Source organism: Crocodylus siamensis, chromosome 1, assembly GCF_052110815.1.
Source record: "Crocodylus siamensis isolate JL-2025a chromosome 1, ASM5211081v1, whole genome shotgun sequence".
In the NCBI taxonomy this organism is placed as follows: domain Eukaryota; kingdom Metazoa; phylum Chordata; order Crocodylia; family Crocodylidae; genus Crocodylus; species Crocodylus siamensis.
In genome coordinates, this window is record NC_143395.1 from 235,087,412 (window position 1) to 235,108,152 (window position 20,741).

Genomic DNA, 20,741 nt, shown 5'->3' on the forward strand with positions numbered 1-20,741 from the left:
GAGATGAAGATCTATTCAACCACTGTCTCTAAGGTCACAAGAGTCAAGACGACTATTTATACCCCTTTCCTGAGGCTACACCAAATTAATCACAAATGACGACCAAAAGACTGGCAGCTTCTTTCGGATCATCAGAAGATGCAAGGAAAGTTGGGTTAGAGAAGCGTTCTCCAATGATCTGATTTCCATTTTTTTTGTTTTGTTTTGTTTTTTGTTTCTCTGTAATGGAGTCCAAATGAATAGTTGAAAGAGTTAAGTCCATATTCTTCTTTTTAAAAGTACCATCTCGTGCTCCTCTTGCATGCAGTATGTGGTAGAAAGAATTATCATTTTTTACTTGGATTTTATGAAATAATATAGAGGAAATGCAAGTCCTTTAATGTATGGCTGGAGGTATTAGTTGCACAACTACTTGCATCTTTTGTATATGATCCAAATCTTGAATTAAAAAAGGTCAAAAACCCCCTTGATACCAGTGGGGCTGAGAAATCTCAACATTTGCTTTGTATACAGTACTGTTATTGCAAATAATCACTCTCAGGCTATTTCTCTCAATTTTTTTTTTTTTAGATAATGCTAATAAAAGCCATTTAAAGGGGGTTAGGCAAAGAAAATATAAGACTAAGAAGTGGGTGTCATGCTACCTAAAGCAGTTAAAGGAACAAAAATTGAGAGGTCTAATGATTGAATAATAAAGTGGTATTAATGGTTACTGTTTAACTTTCACTAGTGGTGAGTTAAAGGTATATTCCAGGTAACAAATTAGAACAGGTATGATCTCAGCCAGCTAGATGATGTTTATCCATGCATAATATATTGAAGGACTGGCATGGGAAACATTATCACTAGGGGTGCACCAATAGAGATTTTTGGGGTGGATGCCAATATTCAATGAGGTATGTAGGCTGATATGGATCCAATTTCCAATACAGCTGGTAAGTCTGATGTGGTGGGAGGGAAGGGGCATGGGGGAGAAGATCAATGCCCCTCCACGATGACGGAGGAGGCAGGCACTGTCCAGGCGGGGGGGGGGGGGGGGGTTGGGGATAGGAGCTGCAGTTTGTCGGGGGTGGGGGAAGGCAGATCCCACCATTGCTTGCACCCCAGGAAGGCATGGGGGGGGGGTTTGCCCCCCAGATCTCCATGGGGCTCTTGTCAGTAGGGGCTGGGCTCATAGTGGGCTCTGGGGGGATGCTGCATCCACCCCAAATTTCACCGCTGTTCTGTTTCTAGTGGTGCTGCTGTCAGGCACGGCTGCCACTCAATGCTGCACCTCCACCCATGGACTGGGTAGAGCCAGGAATGCACCAGGTAGGTGGTGGTGGCAGCGGAGTGGCAGCAAAACTTGGGGTGGATGCAGCGTTCTCTCAGTGATGTTGGTGCCCCTTCTGAGCCCAACCCCCACTGAGGAGAGCCCCATGCAGCCCATCCTATGAAGATCCAGGGGGTACATGCCTCCCATGCCCTCCCAGGGTGCAAGCAGGAGTGGGAGCCAGCCCCCCTCCCCCAAGCCACAGCTCTGGCCCCCCTCACCTGAGCAGCCCCTGCCCCCTCCCTCACTGCGAGAGGCATTGATCTCTCTTCCCCCCCCCCAGCCCTTTCCCTCCCTCCTCCCCTTCCACCACACTGGACTCACCAGCTGGAGGCAGCTCTCCACACTGCCAGGCTTTGCTCCTCACTGCCTGAGCGCTGTGACAATGGAAGATCCAGGGAATTGCAGACCAGTCAGTCTGACCTTGACACTTGGAAAGGTCATGCAACAGGTGCTCAAGGAATTATTTGTAAAGCATTTAGAGGAAAATCAGGTGATTAGGAACATCCTGGGTTGCCCAAGACAAAGTCATGCCTGAGTTATCTGACTTCCTTCTGTCCATTCTTGGAAGTTTTAAGAACAGGTTGGGCAAATACTTGGCTGCAATGGTTTAGTCAGGGATAATCTTACCTTGAGTATAGAGGGCTGGACTAAATAACCTTGTGAGATCCCTTCCAGTCCTACTTTCCTCCCATCTTGTGATAAGGTGACAGGCTCTGTGGATGGGGAGATAGCACTGAATGTGGCATACCTTGATTATACAAGGTTTTTGATACTGGTCTCCCTCAACATTCTCACTGACAAACTGAGGAAAAACAGCCTAGGTGAAAGTACGGCAAGATGGACTCAAAACTGGTTGGACCATTGTGCTCAATGAGGAGTCATTAATGTCTAGTTGGGAAGAGGTATCAAATACATCTGTCCTGGACCCAGTGTTATTCAACATCCTCACTAATGTTTTGGATGATGGGATTGAGTGCATGCTTAACAAATTTGTGGATGACACCAAGTTGGGTCAAGCTGCAGATTCTACAGAGGGTAGGGCTTGGATCCAAAATGACCTGGATAGACTAGAGAAATGGTCCACAATCAACCAGATGAAAATCTAAAAGGGCAAGTGCAAAGCCCTGCACTTGTGCATGTGATTATTCCATCCCAAATATAGACCAGGGAATGACTGGCAAGGCTGAAACATTGCAGAAGGACTGGGATTTCAGTACAGGGATTGGGGTTACTGCAGACCTTGGGCTTACAGTAGAACATATACTGAATGTGAGTCAGCTGTGTTATCTTGTTGCAAAAAAAAAAAAAAGAAGCCAATGTCACTGGCTGGGTTATATTAAAAGGAATGTCACTTGCAAATCAAGGGGAGTGTTTCTTCTACTCTGTACAGCACTGGGGAGTCCTCACCTGGAGTTTTGGCCTCCACACTTCAAGAAGGATGTGGGCAGATTGGAAAAAAATTAGTGCTGAGTGAAAAGTGATTAAGGGCTTGTGAGGAAAGGCTGAAAAAATGGGGTTATTTAGTTTAGAGAAGTAAAGACTAAGGGGGGATTTGATAACACTTTTCAAATACCTGAAAGGCAATTACAAAGAGCATGGAGATAGCTTTTTCTCTGCGTCCATAAGGCACAGGACCAGGAGCAATGGCCTCAAGCTGCAGCAGAAGAAATTTAGGTTGGAGACTAGGAGGAATTTCTGAATATGAGGATGGCCAAGCACTGGCACAGGCTACTTGGGGAAAGGGTGAACTCTCCACCCTCGGAACTTTTCAAGACCTAGACAAATACTTGGCTGTGATGGTTTAGTTAGGGACAATCCTGCCTTGACCCAGGGGCCTGGATTAGATGGTCTTGTGAGATCCCTTCCAGCCCTACTTTCCTATGAACCTATGACAGGAGGTAAAGAAAAACTATGGCACTTCTGCTTGTAACACACTGGAGAACAATTAACTTTCCAGACCTGGGGCTTGAGTTAGTAGAATTTTTATAGGTGAATATCAAGCAAGATTAACAGAACTATGAAGCAGGATATGGTTAGCACAGCGTGTTCAGTTTGATGCAGCGTTAGTAATACTACTTGTAAAGTTTGACAGTTTTCATCTTTTTAGAAGTGAAATAAAAAACACAGTTAAATTGCCCATTTCTTTTTTTTTTTTCCACATCTAGGTAATGCAGAATGTGTTGATTGGAAATTCAACTTGTATATCTTTCCTTTTTGTAGCTGCTTGAGAAATTCAGAAAATATTTCTTTTCTGCTTTTTCTATAAGAGATCAGATCTTTTTGACTTGCAAAGTTTTTTCAAGAGAAGAAGATGCTCTTATTCTTGACAGAGCTTCTTGTAAAGAACTTGAGTTTTTATTAGAGAACTGTAATCTACAGCTATTAATCAAAGTCTGACCTTAGTAGATTGCATTTAACTCTGAGGTGGTCAAAAGATTTTTAAGTCTGAGTCCACAACATATGGTGATCCCATTTTAATCCTTTTCGTTTCCATTTCTTGATTGAGCTATCAGAACCCCTTTTGTTGTCCTTAGCATGCTTTCTGAACACTTACTGACTTTGACATATTTGTTTAATTTGCTTTGTGAATTATGTATGAGAACCTTGCTCACTGCACAGAGAACACACTGTGCTCTGAACTGTGCTGTTGGTTGTCTGCTGTATCTAGCATTAATTTCGGATGCAGATGTTTCCAAAAGATCCATGTAGGCCAAACATAAGATTAATAGGGAAAATATATTTGAATAATGAAATGGATTTGAATGAGTTTTCACTAGATAAGAGACGAGAGGAGATGGGCAGGATTTTTTGTTTTTGGTACGTCTTCAGCCGTTATTATTTTTATTCTGCAACTTTCAACCCAGTGCTGTCTCCACCCATGAAGCTTGAGACCAGTCAGTCTGATTTTTAACAGAGCCCTCCACTGATTTCAGTAACGGGCAGGGTATTCTATCTATACATAATGTATGATGCAGTGAAGACTTTTATGGATTATCAATGTGAAATAAATGTTTTAACTTTCTGAGGCCATCATTACTCCACATAAGGTCACATGGGACATTTTAACGGAATAAGAGTTGCTTGTTCTAGTCTCAAATGTGATGTTGCCCATAAAACAGACTTGTTTCTTCCTGCTTCCAGATGCATAAATATGTGGCTGGGATTCTCTTTTCAATTAACACAGTATAAATGGAGTAACTGCAAAATGTCAGTTTACAGTTGTGTGTCTCTTGGCTTCATGTCTCGAGCAGAGTAGCACAGGAGCTAACTGTAGATTGTAGAGCAGCGGCGGGCAATTATTTTGGGTGGAGGGCTGCTTACTGAGTTTTGGCAAGCAATCGATGGCTGCATGACAGGCAGCCAGGGGCAGATAAATATTAATTTTCTAAATTTTTGCAGGGCTCCACTGGCCGGATAGAATGGCCTGGCAGGCTGCATCTGGCCCATGGGCCGCATTTTGCTCACTCCGTTGTAGAGTCTGAACTGAGTACTTCAAATAAAACTACTTCCACTTTAATATGTTTCGGTAGGAACATGTTTTACCAAATACTCATTCCCGCAGGATGTGCCAAAAGCAGTGGAATAATTAATCAATTGGAGCACTTGTGCTGACATACATTTCTTTCCTTTCTTTAGGATGATCTGATTATACGAACTGTCTACCCATGAAATTATTACTTATATTTTTACAACATCATGTAAACAAAATGTTTGTCTCAATAGTCAGGATACTCTTAGGGAGAGAGCACACATGAATTCATGATCCTGGTAAATTGCAAAAACATGAAACTCCTTTCTGCTTGTGACTTGGATAACAAATAGTCAACACTTCCTGGCGGATGGTTATATTTTGAGAGAACGTCTTCTTATCATACAGTATGGGAATGTCTTTCTTATACAATCTGTTTTCTAATGTGTTTTCTGTTTTTCCATCTGTTTTCTAATGTGAGGAGGTAGCAGTGCTAACAAAAATGTTAAAAAATAAATGTTTTGTTCTACAGGATTGAAATTCATTTTAGAGTTGTGGTAATGATCAACAACTTTGCAAGAATAGCATGGTTAACTGTTGCATTTGGGTTAAATACCATTGTAAAATGCCAAACGGTACATACCTTTTATATTCTGACTCATGCAAGACTCTCGGCAAGCTCAGTTGCTTAGGTTAAAAAGAAAATGGGTCCAAGTTAATTTAATAAGAACAAAGATGGAAAGGGATCATTTTTAAATCTTTAGGCTACCAAAATCTTGGTCTATGCTATGGCTCTAATCAGTTTGAACAAAGTCTCCTTATGTACCAGATCCAGGTCCATCAGCAGCAGGGTGAACCGCATCAGGAGCTGGGGGGGGTTAACCTAACCATCATTAATCCCACTATGGCCGAAGCGTGTTACTAATAAGGCTCTGTACTTCAGAATTTGGCAGCAGGTCCCACTCCTACCTACCTTGCTTCCAAATGGCTTATCCTTCCAGCAACCTTCTGGGCCAAATGAGACCACTCTATTGGCCAGACCCAGCTCATGCCCATGTCTGACACCCCTGAGCTAGCATGCTTAAAGGTATTAGTCCTTTGGAAACCTCATGTTAATTTCCTAAGATACAAGGGCTAAGTGCAGACAGTCAAAAAGTCCCAGGCTGAATCTATTCAACCTTTTCAGGTTAGTCTAAACTGTGTAGATTGAATCAATAAGCAAGTCAACAGACATTCATTTTTGATTCTAGAAATGCAGCCATAGGCCTGCAGAGGCCCAGGCCACAACCTAAGAGGGGGGTGGGGAGGTGCTAGAGCACATCTTGCTGGGTGGGTGGAGCAGACAGCTTGGGCCAAGGCTAGCTTGCACACTTTGTGGGGGAGGGGAGAAGAGGGGGTTGTGGGAAATAAACAAAGCATCCCAGGATGCTGTGGGACTGAGTTAACCTCAATCTAGAGGAGATTTGGTACAGAAATTCAATATACCAATGTAACTGAAATCAGTTAAGTCTACTATTACTTGTTTTACCACATGGAGTGATCTGGATAGAAAATGATTAGGCAGATTACAGATTGGGTGTGTCTTTCTTCTGAGACAAATAGATAATCAAGCAAGCAAAACTGTAGTTATTTTTTGCTTCAGTGAAGTAGGCTTTCAGAAAGAAACACAACTGGATTGTGTTTTTACTTGTAGGTATTTTGAAAGCTTTAACAATCTCTTAACACAAATTATAGTCGCTTATTATTTATAGTTTCATAGTTTGTAGGGTCGGAAGGGACCTGAGCAGATCATCTAGTCCGACCCCCTGCCATGGCAGAAAAGAATACTGGGGTCAAATGACCCCAGCAAGATGTTCATCTAACCCCCAGGGTAGGAGCCTGCACCACTTCTCTTGGAAGCTGGTTCCAGACCCTAGCCGCCCTGACTGTGAAGTAGCGCCTCCTGATATCTAACCTAAACCTACCCTCTGCCAGCTTGTGACCGTTATTCCTGGTCACTCCTGGCAGTGCTCGGGGGAACAGTGACTCCCCCAATGCCTGCTGATCCCCCCTGACTAGTTTATAACAGGCCACAAGATCCCCCATCAGCCTTCTCTTTTGGAGGCTGAACAGGTTCAGGTCCCGCAGCCTGTCCTCATAGGGCCTGCCCTGTTGTCCCCTGATCATAGGAGTGGCCCTCCTCTGGACCCTCTCCATGCTGTCAACATCCCTCTTGAAGTGCGGTGCCCAGAATTGGATGCAGTACTCCAGCTGCGGCCTGACCAGTGCCGCATAGAGGGGGAGGATCACCTCCTTGGACCTGCTTGAGATGCATCTGTGGATGCATGCTAAGGTGCGGTTGGCCTTCCTGACTGCCTCTCCCCACTGCCAGCCTATGTTCATCTTGGAGTCAATGATGACCCCCAGGTCCCTTTCCGCCTCCATGCTGGTAAGAGGGGAGTTGCCCAACCTGTAGGTATGGTGCCGGTTGTTCCTCCCGAGGTGCATCACCTTGCACTTGTCTGTGTTGAAACCCATCCTATTCTCGTCCGCCCACCCTTGTAACCTGTCGAGGTCTGATTGTAGCCTGTTGCATCCTTCCAATGTACCCACGTCCCCCCACATCTTAGTGTCATCAGCAAATTTGAACAGGGTGCTTTTTACCCCCTCATCCAAATCGCGGATGAAGATGTTGAACAGTGCAGGCCTGAGGACTGAGCCCTGCGGAACCCCACTGCCCACATTATTCCAGGTTGAGAAGGACTCATCTACTACCACCCTCTGGGTGCGGCCCTCCAGCCAGTTGGCGACCCATTTGACTGTGTGGGTACACTACAGCCCCCAAGTTTCTTAATGAGAAGAGGGTGAGAGACAGTGTCAAAAGCCTTCCGGAAGTCCAGGAAGATTATATCCACTGCTACCCCTGTGTCTAACAATCTGGTGATCTGATCGTAAAAGGCCACCAGGTTGGTCTGACAGGACCTTCTACTGATGAACCCATGTTGGTTGCCCCTAAGCATGCAGTCTGCTGCTGGCCCCTTCTGGATGTGTGCCAGCATAATTTTTTCGAACAGCTTGCCTAGGATCGAGGTGAGACTAACCGGCCTATAGTTTCCCGGGTCCTCCTTCCTGCCTTTTTTGAAGATGGGGACCACGTTGGCCCTCTTCCAGTCCTCCAGTACCTTACCAGAGCACCACGAGTGCTCATAAAGTTGTGCCAGGGGACTTGCAATGACCCTGGCCAGTACCTTTAGAACTCTAGGGTGGAGATCATCCGGGCCGGCTGACTTGAATATGTCCAACCCCTCCAGAAGCTCCCTAACTAAATCCTCACTAACCCGTGGTCCAGGTGTGCCTCCCCCAGGGCCCAAGGGGGGCCCAGCAGGGAGGTGGCCGTTCTGGTCCCTGCTTAGGAAGACGGAGGCAAAGAAATTGTTAAACATATTAGCTTTGCCGTCTGGTGTGACGACCAAGTTACCCATGTCGTCCTGCAAGGGCCCCACATTACCCAGGACCTTCTTTTTACCCCCTACGTATTTAAAAAAAAACTTCTTATTGTCCTTAATCTGGGAAGCTAGTCCCAGTTCCATCTCTGCCTTGGCCTTCCTAACTACCCCCCTACATCTCCGAGCAACTACAGAATAGTCCTCCCTGGTGATGACCCCTTCTTTCCATTAGGTGTAAGCCTCCTTTTTAGCAAGGAGACATTCCCGGGTGCTTTTGGTGAGCCACAGAGGCTTGTGTGCTCTCCTGCTCCCTTTGATCCTCATTGGGATTACCTTCCTTTGGGCTTGGAGGATCGTCTCCTTAAGGAGCGACCACTCTCCTTGGACACCTGGCTCCCCTCCCCCCCAGGACCTCAGCGCTTCTCCAACTAGCCTCCTTAGCTCGTTGAAGTCTGCCCCCCTAAAATCTAGGGCCGCTGCCTTACTGCATGCCTTTGCCCCCTTGCACTGGATGGTGAATTCCAGCAGGCGATGATTGCTGTCGCCCAGGTGGTCAAGCACCCGCAGCCCCCTCACCAGGTCATCACCCGTGGCCAGCACTAGGTCCAACAAGGCATCCCCGCTGGTGGGGCTGTGCACCTCCTGGGTTAGATGGAGGTCCTGCACTCTGGCCAAGAACCTACAGGAGCGTTCAGACCTGGCTGACTGCTCTTCCCAGCAGATGTCCGGGAAATTCAGGTCCCCCCTGACAACCACATCCTTAGCCTTCACTACCTCTGTGAGCTGACCCAAGAATTCCTGGTCAAGCTCTTCTCCCTGGTTGGGAGGTCTGTAGTAGACTCCCACTGTTAAGTCCCTTTCCCTTCGACTGCCTTGTACTCTAACCCAAAGCACTTCAGAGTGCCCCTCCCCTGGCTCCTTGCTAATTAACGAGGATGTGTATTCCTCCTTAATATAGAGCGCCACGCCCCCACCCCTCTTTCCTATCCTGTCATTCCTGTACAGCCTATAGCCCTTGACATCGACCGCCCAATTATGCGTTTCATCCCACCATGTTTCCGTAATCCCCACTATGTCCGGGCTGGATACTTAATATCACTTTACTTTGCCACTTATAAATTAGCAAAACCTTGTAATTCACAATACCTTGGAGTACAATGTTTATTGGGGTATGTATATGTGTGTTAATTTAGTATATGCTACAAATAACATGGATTAAAAAACATTTTTTTCTTAGAGGGTAACATAAAATTATCTAAACCTACCTTGGTGTAGAGAATACAGAATTATCTCCTCCTCTGCAATCAAGCAGTTTTGGAATCTTTTCTAGTAATTATTTTCCAAAATAGCAATGAACTAAAGTGGTACATCTAATTAAACCCTTTAAAAAAACCTAGTGCATTCTTCAGGCAATATTTTGCTTGTTTTATTGTCACGTTTTTCTACATTTGTTGTCAACAGCACATGCTTCAATCTGTACTTTCCTCATTCTCAAATTGCCTGTTAAATTTATTGGCATAATTCTACTGTATGTGATCTGCCTAATAAACATACCAATGGCCTCACTTGCCATCAACTATAAGGGCATTGGTACAATCCCCTCCCCCCAAAACTGGAAAGTTGTGCGGTTCACTTCACGGGGGGGTTTTCTGCTCTGGTAGTTGGAGCTTGTGTGGCACTGTCCCTGTGAGAGAGATGTGGCATCTTGATCAAAGGGAACTATCCCACCATCCTCCCTATACACAGAAAGGAGTTCTGCTTCCCTTCTGGCCTCTGTTCTATCTGGCAGCACTGTCTGTAGATGAATCTTCTGTTTAGTAACTTAGTTGCATTTGTAGAAATATTCAAAAAAATATAATGCTGACCTGTCTTGCCTCATGCCTAAATTTCTGAATATCTAGGGTCAAAGCAAGCAACCATCATGACGAGAAAAGTCTCTCTTTTGTTTGTGTATATCCATCCATGTCCCCAGCATCCAGACTCCCTCAGGAGTATGCTACACTAACCTTATATTTGTTTTTTCACATGGTATATCAGAGATGTCCTCATGAAGTGATCCCTAATGTGCGTGGCTCTCCCAAGGATAAGAGCCAAGAAGAATGGAGTATAAGAAAAAGGGAAAAAGAAAAAACATTGTGTAAATGAAAAGACAGAGATTCAAACCAAAATGAAAAAACCCAACCTACTAACAACGTAGTGTTCAAAGATTCAGATCTTAAAGAAGGGTTTTCATGTATCACAGATGCTTGTTTAGTGCTACAAACTGGTAATATACTTGATTTCTTTTTAATCAGTATCTTTTTTTGGTAAGTATCTGACTCTTGTAAATGGACAAGTCTTTCCTATTTCTAATCTCGTTTTGAACAATAGTAGGCTCTTTCTGTGATGCAGAAGCCAATTAAGTTTCAGTGAAATGAATAGAAAAGCTTTATTTTCTGCCCTTACATTTTTGCAATACATAATCAAGACATGATACTGTTTTCCAAAGGCTATATGGAAGCTATCCATCAGTGTACTTTTGCTGTGTGTTAAGATGCCAATACTCTCATTTATAACTAACACTTTTTTAGCTGGTGAAGGTAGAGCTGGTTAAAAAAGGAAAAACTAAAAATTTTTGAACTAAACATTTCAAAAATAATTTGAAAATCTTCACATAAACTTGAAAACATGAAATAAAGGCAAGATTTCAGAATTCGGGGGGAAAATGACTTTCTGCTAGCACAGGCAAGTAGCAAGCAGACACAGGCTGCAAAATTGAAGACATGTACCACACTGTTCCATAATATGAGATAAGGGACTTGGCCACATTGGCCAGGTCACAGTGCCCACTGTATAGCTTTTAGGATTTCTGGTTTTGGAAAACAGAACAAATTAGGAGGACACTGGAAAGAACCAAATGAAGATGCATGTGATGGGTCTCCAAAACAAAGGAATGTGTTGACAGAAGAGAACATGGGCAATATGATAACCAGAGAGAAACCAATCAGTGATGCCCAGAAATGAAGAGTCCTCAGGGAAGGAAAACAATATAAAAGAAGAGATTTCAAAGCAGCAAAGGGTCCCTGAGAGAACAGTAAGATGAACTAAAAATGAATTTGCTGATTCCTGAGAGCATTTTTGTCTTTTTGATGCTTGTAATCCACCATGGACAGAGGGCACACCCATCCCACCCATCCTAGGGTGGGGAGGGAAGGGGGCTCAGCCCTCAACTTCCAAGTTGCTGACTTCTGACATTCAGGAGAGAATCTCGGAGTGAAGCTTGTGTACTGACCAGACGTACCTTGACTCTGTGAACTCTGAGACTGCTTGTTTGCATTATTCTTGTCTCCTATCACTGTGTATCAATAGAATTTTCCTATTATTGAACGGAGAGGTTGTCGTCAGTCTGAGGGTTTAGGTCTGCCCAGAAAGAGGTATTTGGGTGATTAAATCCAGTGACAACAGACATTAGCATGAAAGGTGCATTTGATATTGGGAAGTACTGTTGCAACTTCTTTTCCCTCGGTTGGTTGTTTTGAATGAACAGAATAAGTATTAACCAGATTAGCCTCTATTCACTATCAGACAGATAATTGAGCTGAGTGACAGAGACCTTGTATCTGCCACTTCATTCAGCTATTACCTAAGTTTTACGAATTTTTAGAAGTTAATTCTTTTTCAGCATTTTAACTAGGCTCAAGTTTCTAACTTGAACATTAGCTTTGACTAGACAACTATCCACATATAACCACTACATATAGCACTTTCTCTGGCCAGTCTCCTCAGAGAACAGAAGGGTAAAATAAGCATGGAAGCTAATCTATATTTCTTTGCTTCTCCCTGAAAAGTGGACATTACAAAACAGGGTTGGATCCCAGTTTTGCTTTGGTGTGACAGCTTGTCTTGTTGCTACTCCTATTTCTGCTCTGTGGCTGAACAACAAACTCCAGCTTTTCAGGCTGTCAAATCGGGACTTTCACAAACAATAAGATAAACTAAAAATGAACTTGCTGCTTTATGAGAGCATTCTGATGCTGTAATCCACTGTCATTGCAGGATTTGTCGTATTAGTAGAGCTAATTGAAATTTTTTGACTTCCAAATTTCAATTTGGGGATTTTTGATAGAAATGAAAAAACTAAAGTACAATCATAGGATTGATTGAAAGGAGAGCTGGCAGGGACATAGCTCAAGGCAATATAACCCTAATTAAACCATCCTAGTCAAGTGTCTGTCCAACCTGTTCTTGAAAATTTTTCCAAGAATGGAGATTCTACAACTTGTCTAGATAGCCTGCTTTGATGCTTGGCTATCCTCATAGTCAAAATATTCTTCTTAATCTCCGAGCTCAATTTTCCCCTGCTGAATCTTGAGTTCATTGCTCCTAGTCCTGTCCCTTATACCACAGAGAAAAGCCTGTTTCCATCTTCTTTATTATCACCCTTCAGGTTTTTGAACATGTGTATCAAATCCCTCCTCAGTCTTTATCTTCTGGACACTAAATAACTCTAGTTCTTTTAGCCTTTCCTAATAAGTCTTGTTTTCAATGATTTTTGTTGCTCTGTGGTCATCTTTCCAAACGTTCCACACCCTTCTTGAAGTGTGGGGTCCAAAACTGGGTGTGGTAGTCCAGGTGAGGCCTCTCCAGTGCTGAACAGAGTGGAAAAATCACTCCCCTTGATCTGTAAGTGGCACTCCTTTTAATATAACCCCGTATATGGTTTGTGTGTGGGGCAACAAGAGCGCACTTTTGGCTCACATTCAGCATGTAGTCTACTGTAACCCTCAGGGCCTTCTCTGCAGTGACGTAGCCTTATCATTCTCCAGTTCATATTTGAGCATGCAATTATTCTGTCCCAAGTGCAGGACTTTGCACTTGTCCTTTTTCATTTTTATCTGGTTGATTTTTTGTGGTCCAGTTCCCCAGTCTATCCAGGTCATTTTGTATCCTAGCCCTGCCTTCTAGAATATCTGCAACTTCACCTAACTTGGTGAAATCCACAAACTTGCTAAGCATGCACTCAATCCCGTCATCCAAATCATTAATGAAGTTACTAAACAATTCCAGACCCAGGACATGCCACTAGGGAATCTCACTTGATACCTCCTCCTAACTAGACCTTGAACCAATGGTGATTTACCTATTGAGTAGGCTATGGTAGATACTAGTTATGTATCTACTTTTACAGTACTTTCATCTAGTTTGTATGTCCTTAACTTGTCAATGAACATATAATAGGAAAGTGATGTAGAAAACCTTGCTAAAGTCAAGGTATATCACATCCACTGCTGCTCCTTCACAATCTACAGAGCTCATCACCTTATGCCTGACCAACATGATTTCCTTCCATAAGTTGCTGTTCATGAGCCAATGCTGGCTGTTCCTGAGCACATTGTTCTCTTTTAGGTAGATTTCTCGAGGATCTGTTCCATGATCTTTCCAGGTGCCATGGTCAGACTGGTCTGTAATTCTCTGAATCTTCCTTCTTCCCTTCATTAAAGATGGGCACCATATTGGCCCTTTTTCGGTCATCCAGGACCTTAGTTGACCTTCATTAGTTTTCAAAGTGATAGACAATTTCAGAGACTTTTTACTTAGCCATTTACTTTGGTACTCTAGGATGTGTCACCCATTGTTGTGACTCAGTGGTTGGATCCTTATCTGACATGTGGGAGACCTCGGCTCAATTCCTGGATGTGTATATAACTACAGCTATTAACGCACTGAATGTCTGGACTCAGTCTGGCTTTTGGATTATGTCTCAATGGTTGAAAGCGGGGATAGAAGGTCTAGGCATCCTCCACTCCTCCAAACTCCTGCCTAGATGTATGCATTGAAGATTCTGGTGACCACTTACACATATACCAGGATTCAGATTGATGGACAATTGCCTCCTAGGTTGGTTGGTTGGTTGATTGTTTTATTTACCATCTCTTGCCTCCTGTTTGGGCCTGCTGACTTGAATGAATCTAGTTTCTCCAAGTACTTCCTACCCTCTTCTTTTCCTGCTTTAGGCTATTTGTCTCCTTCTTTATCTTTGTTGCCAACTGCATTTTTCATCGTGTAGCTGCCCCTGTTTGAAGGCTGATGTAAAAAAGGGCATTAAATAATTCGGCCTTCTCTGCATCATCCATAACTAGATTGCAGTCTTCATTCCACAAGGGATCTATGTGATCTCTGGTCTTCCTCTTAATCTTGGCATACTTGTAAAATCCTTTTTTAATGGTCTTTTATGTGCCTTGCCAGCTGCATCTCAAACTGTGCCTTGGCCTTTTTAACTTCCTCCCTGCATGCCTGTGCAATACTCTTATATTCTACCTTAGTACTATGACTAATTTTCCACTTTGTATAGGCTTCCTTATTGATTTTCAACTCCTGAAGGAGATCCCTGTCTAGCCAGGCTGGTCTCCTGTTGCACTTCCCATTCCTCCATCTCATCAGGATAGCTTGCTCCTGCACCCTTAAGAAAATCTCTGTAAAGTACAACCAGCTGTCATTGGTTGCATTTTGTGGTTATTGTCACCAAGTTACCTTCCACTTTCACCTTTTCAAGCACTTCTTTCCTTTTTTGTGAGCAATAAGTTGAAAAGACCTTCCTCCCCTTGTTGGTCTCTCTACCATCTGAATAAATTAGTTATTCCCAACACACTCCAGGAACTTGAATGACTGCTTTTGCACTGCTGTATTCCTCTCCCAGCAGACATCCTAATAATTCAACTCTCCCATGAGAACAAAGTTCTGTGACTTGGAAGCTTCTGTCATTTGTTTAAAGAAGGGATTGTCCACTTCTTCCTCCTGTTGGCTTGGAGGTCTATAGCAGACACCCACCATGCCATCCCCCTTGCTGCTCTCCCCTTGGACCTTTACGCACAGGGTTTCAAAAGGCCTCCCTTCCACTTTTTGTACTGTACCTCTTGATTGGAGGGGTCAGCAACCTATGGCAGATGCGCTGAAGGAGACACACAGTATGGTATTGATTGGCATGCAGACTGCTTCCCACCCCAAGGGGCAGGAAGGAAGAACCATGCCCAGATCTAGCAGCAGGGAACCTTGCTGCACCGCCGACCCCAGCCCCAACCATGCTCAGGCCCTGGCCTGGCCCCAGCCAGCACCACCATCACTGCCATGGCCAGCCCCAGCCTATTGCTGCTGCCAGGCTGGGGCTGTCAGCAGATCTGGGATGGGGCTGAGGCCTTTGTGGGCCCTGGCCCTATCCTGGTGTTGCTGATGGCCCTGGCCATGTGCTGCCAGTGGGCCCAGCTGCAGCTGGCACCACTGCTGCCACCAGCCCCAGCCCCGTGCCACTGCTGGGGTTGGGGCTGTCAGCAGTGCCAGGGTGGGGCCGGAGCCTGTGCAAGTCCACAGACCTGGCCCCATCCTGGTGCTCCCAACAGTCCTGGTCATGTGGTGTTGGTAGGCCTCAGTTGGCACCACTGCTGCTGCCGGCCCCATCCCAATGCCACCTCCAGGCTGGGTGGTGAGGGTCCTGGCCCTATCCCAGTGTTGGTGTGGGCCCCGGCTGCAGCTGGCCTCAGCCCGGCATGGGCCCCAGCTGGCCACTTCCAACTGCTTCAACCTTGCTTGGGTACCAGCCCCAGTCTGTAATTGGAGGGTGGGGGCTCCCATTGTCCTGCCACTACAAGGATTACTAAAACACAGAGAGATTCAAGGAAGAAGGTCAAGTCCCCTGCTATAAAAGAAGGCAAATGCTCCAGCAGCCAATACCATTCTGACCATGAGATAAAATTCCTTCCTGATAGCAGCCTGGCACCGCTGACAGACCCAGCCCAGCCCACGGAGAGCCCAGCGCTGCTGTTGTTCGTGGTTTCCCCCCCTCCCCAAAGTTGAAGGGTACATTTGACAAAATGTTAGGTCCTAAGAAAGCAAAGTTAGATGTCTGGTCACTGGCAGATTTGGATTTATTCAAAAGAAGGACCGTGCTGTTTGTGCTTTATGTTGTGAAAGTGTTGTTTGTTTATACATTAAGTGTTCAACGACATTTTCAAACAAAGCACGTTTGCTACTTTCAATATATAAAAGGTATCAGCTATCAACAGGTTGCACTGTCAGTGTCAATGAGATTGAAATGTACATGTAAGAACTGGAATCAGAATTTTCTGACAGATTTCAAGATTTCCAGTGATTTCGCCCAATGTTTTCTTTTCTAATTAAACCAGAAAACTTCAGTGAAAGCCACTTGGGTTTGCCTGTATTTCAGTGGATGGGTGCTGAAGATTTCAAAATGCAGCTCATTGAGTTAAAAAGCTCAGAATTGTGGGCATCAAAGTTTAGAGATCTGTGGAGTGCACTTCAAGCTATCGAGAGAGATTATGGGGCCTCTATTCTGACCTGCTGGACATCCCTGCCAGTGAAATTTAAGTTTAAAGAAAATTGTGTTTGCAATGCTTTCAGCATTTGGATCCACATACATATGTGAACAGGTATTTTCACACATGAAGGCAGTTCTCTGTCCCTCTAGGAGCCAGTTAACAACTGATCACTAGAGAAGCCTGTCTGCAGTTTAAAGTATCCAAATACGAGCCAGACATTGGAAAACTCAGCAAGGAAAGGCAAGGGCAAGGACCACACTAAACTAGTAGGACTTGCATTTTAATTTAATTTTTAAATGAAGCTTCTTAAGCATTTTAAAAACTTTATTTACTTTACACACAACAATAATTTAATTATATATAGAGAGAGAGACCTTGTAACACTAATATGCAGTGTGTCCTGCTATGTACTCCTCTGCCCTCATTTTCTTTTTCTGACACGCCAGCACTCTGGCACCTTCTGAAAGTAGACATGGTTTTTTTGGCACTCCAGCTAAAAAATATTGCCTACCCTGTCCTACTGTAATGTGTACATTGCATTTTTATATTTAGTGCAACACCGCCTCCTTTTTTCCTTGCCTTTTGTTTTGTGAACAGGCTATATCCATCTATGACTACTCTAATCATGTGAACTATTCCCTCTGCCCATGTCTCCATAATCTCAGTTGCATCATAATTCTATTATTATACTAGGGCCTCCAGTTATCCTGTTTGTTCCTCATACTTTTCATAATGGTATATAAAGATTTCCAATATCTAATGGATTGTCCTATCCTCTCCCTGAGAGCATTGCTAAAGTTTCCATTATTGCTTTCCCTTACTAAGTTTTTATCCAAGTCTCCAGGCTATTTACCTACCGTTGGGCTTTTATCCATCCACTGAAAAATTCAGTTTAAATCTCCTCTCAAAAGATCATCAAGCTTCTATGTGAAGTCACTCTTCCCTCTGTCAGGTGGATGATCCCTTCCCAACAGTCAGTCCTTCTGGAACACCACCTCATGGTCAAAGAAGCCAAAGCCCTGCTGGCAACACCATTTACACAGCCAGGTGTTGATCTTTAGGATGCATCTGTCTCTCACTGGGCTTTTACTCTTGACTGGAAGGACAGAAGAGAACAGCACTGGGTCTCCATCCCTAAATCTGTATCCCTGCTGGCAGTGCCATCTACTCAGCTGCACAAACTCCACCAGTAAAAGATCAGCCTTTTGGTGACCAGCTTTATTTATTCCATCTTATTATTTTAATTTTTGTATGTGTATTGTTGTAATGTCAGTCATAAACCAGGACGCCATAGTATTATGGTAAAAATAACAAATATTAATAAAAATCAGTTTGTAAGTTCTTTGAGGCAGGAATTAAGTTTAGTGATACAGCATGAGAAATGAGGCCATATGTATTTGTGTAGCCTATTGTCTTAACGCACTAGTTGTTTACCTGTTAGGTGTTTGTAGGTGTAATTGTAAAGGAGAACTTTATGAAAAGATTTTGAAGGAGAACAATGAGATAGTATTGAAGATGTTTGAGGAGGTACTTGAGTGTGAGGGATGGCATTTAAAGAGTGCCTCATTTGCCTTCTATTTGTTGATTAGCACAGCTTCCATTAATGCAGTTAAATGCTATTGCAATGCTGCATATTGATTAAACACTTGAAGTATTTGAAGAGAACTTCAGTATGTCAAATTCATCCTGATGTAAACGTAGGGTGAATTTGGCCCAGTCTTTTTGTTTTGGCATGTCTTACTAAGAATGGTCCTCGAGAAACCTGAATATACAGGATATGGTTAAAAACTCTAGCAAAATCTGTATAAGTTCTATAGCTTTTTAAATAAAAGAATTGGAATTGCAATGAGTTATTAAAGTAACATAGCTACTCAATTATTGTGCTTTCAGTGTATGAACAGTACTGTCAGTCTCAATAACCACAAAGCTGTCTTACTGATCTTATTTTTATTAATTGCTTGTAACACTTTCATGCAAGTGCGATTTGTTTAGTTTAAGTAAAGCTATGTGAGGATGGGCTGCAGTACAGTGTTCTGGAAAGGATGGCCTAAAATACTTAATGCATTTCCAACCGAAGGGACACCTCTTGAGTAGAACTCTTGTTGCATAAAAATACGGAAACCAAAAAGGAAATGTGTACCTGTGTTCAAATGAAATATGGCTGTATCTCATAGCTCTGTTTCAGTTCTGCAGGAGCATTCCATAGAAATTGTTACATCCTGGTATTGCTTGGCTAAACGCACATTTTATTTTGCAGAAAGTAAGGTTCAAGATAGAAGGTACTTCTGAAATTATACTGGAATCGGGCTGTCAAATGAAAAGCCTTTTTTTTTATTTATTTTTCCCAGGAGTTTTTGGAAACCAATCCAGATGTTTATGGCAATTTATATTGTGTCACTATCTAAAGAAATAGCTGCTTGCCTGAGTATCTATGTTCATTCTTGGGTACCAGGTAAAATTGGCACAATAAGGTGGCTCGGTTCTTCTGCTGAACCCTTCTAGTGGTGGGTGCTGGAGCCTTGCTGCATGGTACTGTACTGATTTCTTCCGACACTGATACAGAGCAGTGGTTTTCCGACTGTTTTGTAGAATACAGGTTTTCTGCAATAGGTCATCAGGTGTTCCACAAAGATTTGGGGGTAATGGCAGGCTCGGCTGGGAACCAGTGTGCCACCATTGCTGAGGCAAGTCACCTGGTTCTGCATCAGTCTTTAGATAAGGGTTAGGTTACTGCAGCAGAAGTGATTTGAAATGGTTCCATGACTTCAGGAAGTTTGAAAACCACCAAGATGCAGAAATTAACTGCTCTGGATAAATGGCATGGGCACCTGTCTTTCAGGAGCTTTCATAAGAGCCTGATGAAAACTTATTCTTTTCTGATGCAGGGGCTTTTACTAAACGATACTGATTGGTCAAAACTTTGGTAATGCATGAAGTTGTCAGACTTATCGTCTCTGAGAATTTTTGAAGAACTCATGATACCAGGGATAAAAAAACCCTCAATAGTAGAATGGACTAAGTGGAAGAATGAAGAAGCAGTTAAAAGCCCTACTGGACCTGAAACTTCCAAAATGTGGTGGACAGCTCAAGTGCTTTATGACTGCTACTTGGAGTCAGTCTCAGTTCTTTACCAATAGATTGTTTATGGAGAAAACCTCTAACCTCAATGCTTGGTGGCAGCCTTATTTGGCTCTGGAACCTTTGCTGATCTTTAGGAAAGGAGGCTAGCTATATCAAACTGTATTAGGGAAATAAGAGATTATAATTTTCTTTTATACAGAGTATTTTTGTTTCATTTTCACAAAGATGGAAAAAAAGGTAAAATCGCACTTTTGTGACGGATGTAAGGTTGGGACTGGGAAACCCAGAATTAAGCCCTTGACAAAGTATTTGGAACTTCTTAAGCAGAGGGCATCACCCAGTCCAGTCTGTGGTTTGGGGAAGGTGGAGAGTTCTCTCACACTGTGGAAAGCAAAATGCAACAGAAGAGAGGCCTGAAGCAGAATGACATTTAGAGCTCAAAGCTGGAGTTTACATGAACAATAATGGAAGTTGCAAACAACATTTGGTATTTGGAGAAAGATGCATGAATTACAGTGGCTTTTTATCACTGGAAGAAGTTGCAGTTGCCAGCAGATTACACTGTGTGGGGATAATATATCAGCTAGCCCTCAATACGAGGATGATGTTTGCTGGGGAGAGGGGAGATTATTTATGAGTTCTAAGATGGCTGATAAGTACAATTCATGCTCTGCAAGTTTCTCCACAGATATGACGGGGAGGGAGGCACAGCTCTTGGCCAGGTTGTTGTGCACTTTCCTTCTTCCTCTGTCATTTCTCAGCTTCCTGAGCAAAATGGTTCTCACTGAAGTGGACAGTAGCTTGATGTATGGTGCAGGGCCACTGAAACCTGTTACCAACCAGCACTTCCCAGTTTGTAAGGTTGATGCCATCCTTCTTAAGGTATGCTTTCAGGGTGTCCTTGTAGCACTTCCTCTGTCTTCCGTGGGTCCTCTTACCATGACTGGGTTGAGAGAAGAGGACTTGCTTCAGGAGACAAGTGTCAGCCATCTACACAGTGTGACCAGTCCAGCACCACTGATGTTTCATGATCTTTGCCTTGGTGCTGTGATCTTCCCATCTAATGCAAAGGATCTTCCTGAGGCAACACTGATGGAACCATTCCAGGTGCTTAAGATGCATCTGTCTGGCTTTGATGCATC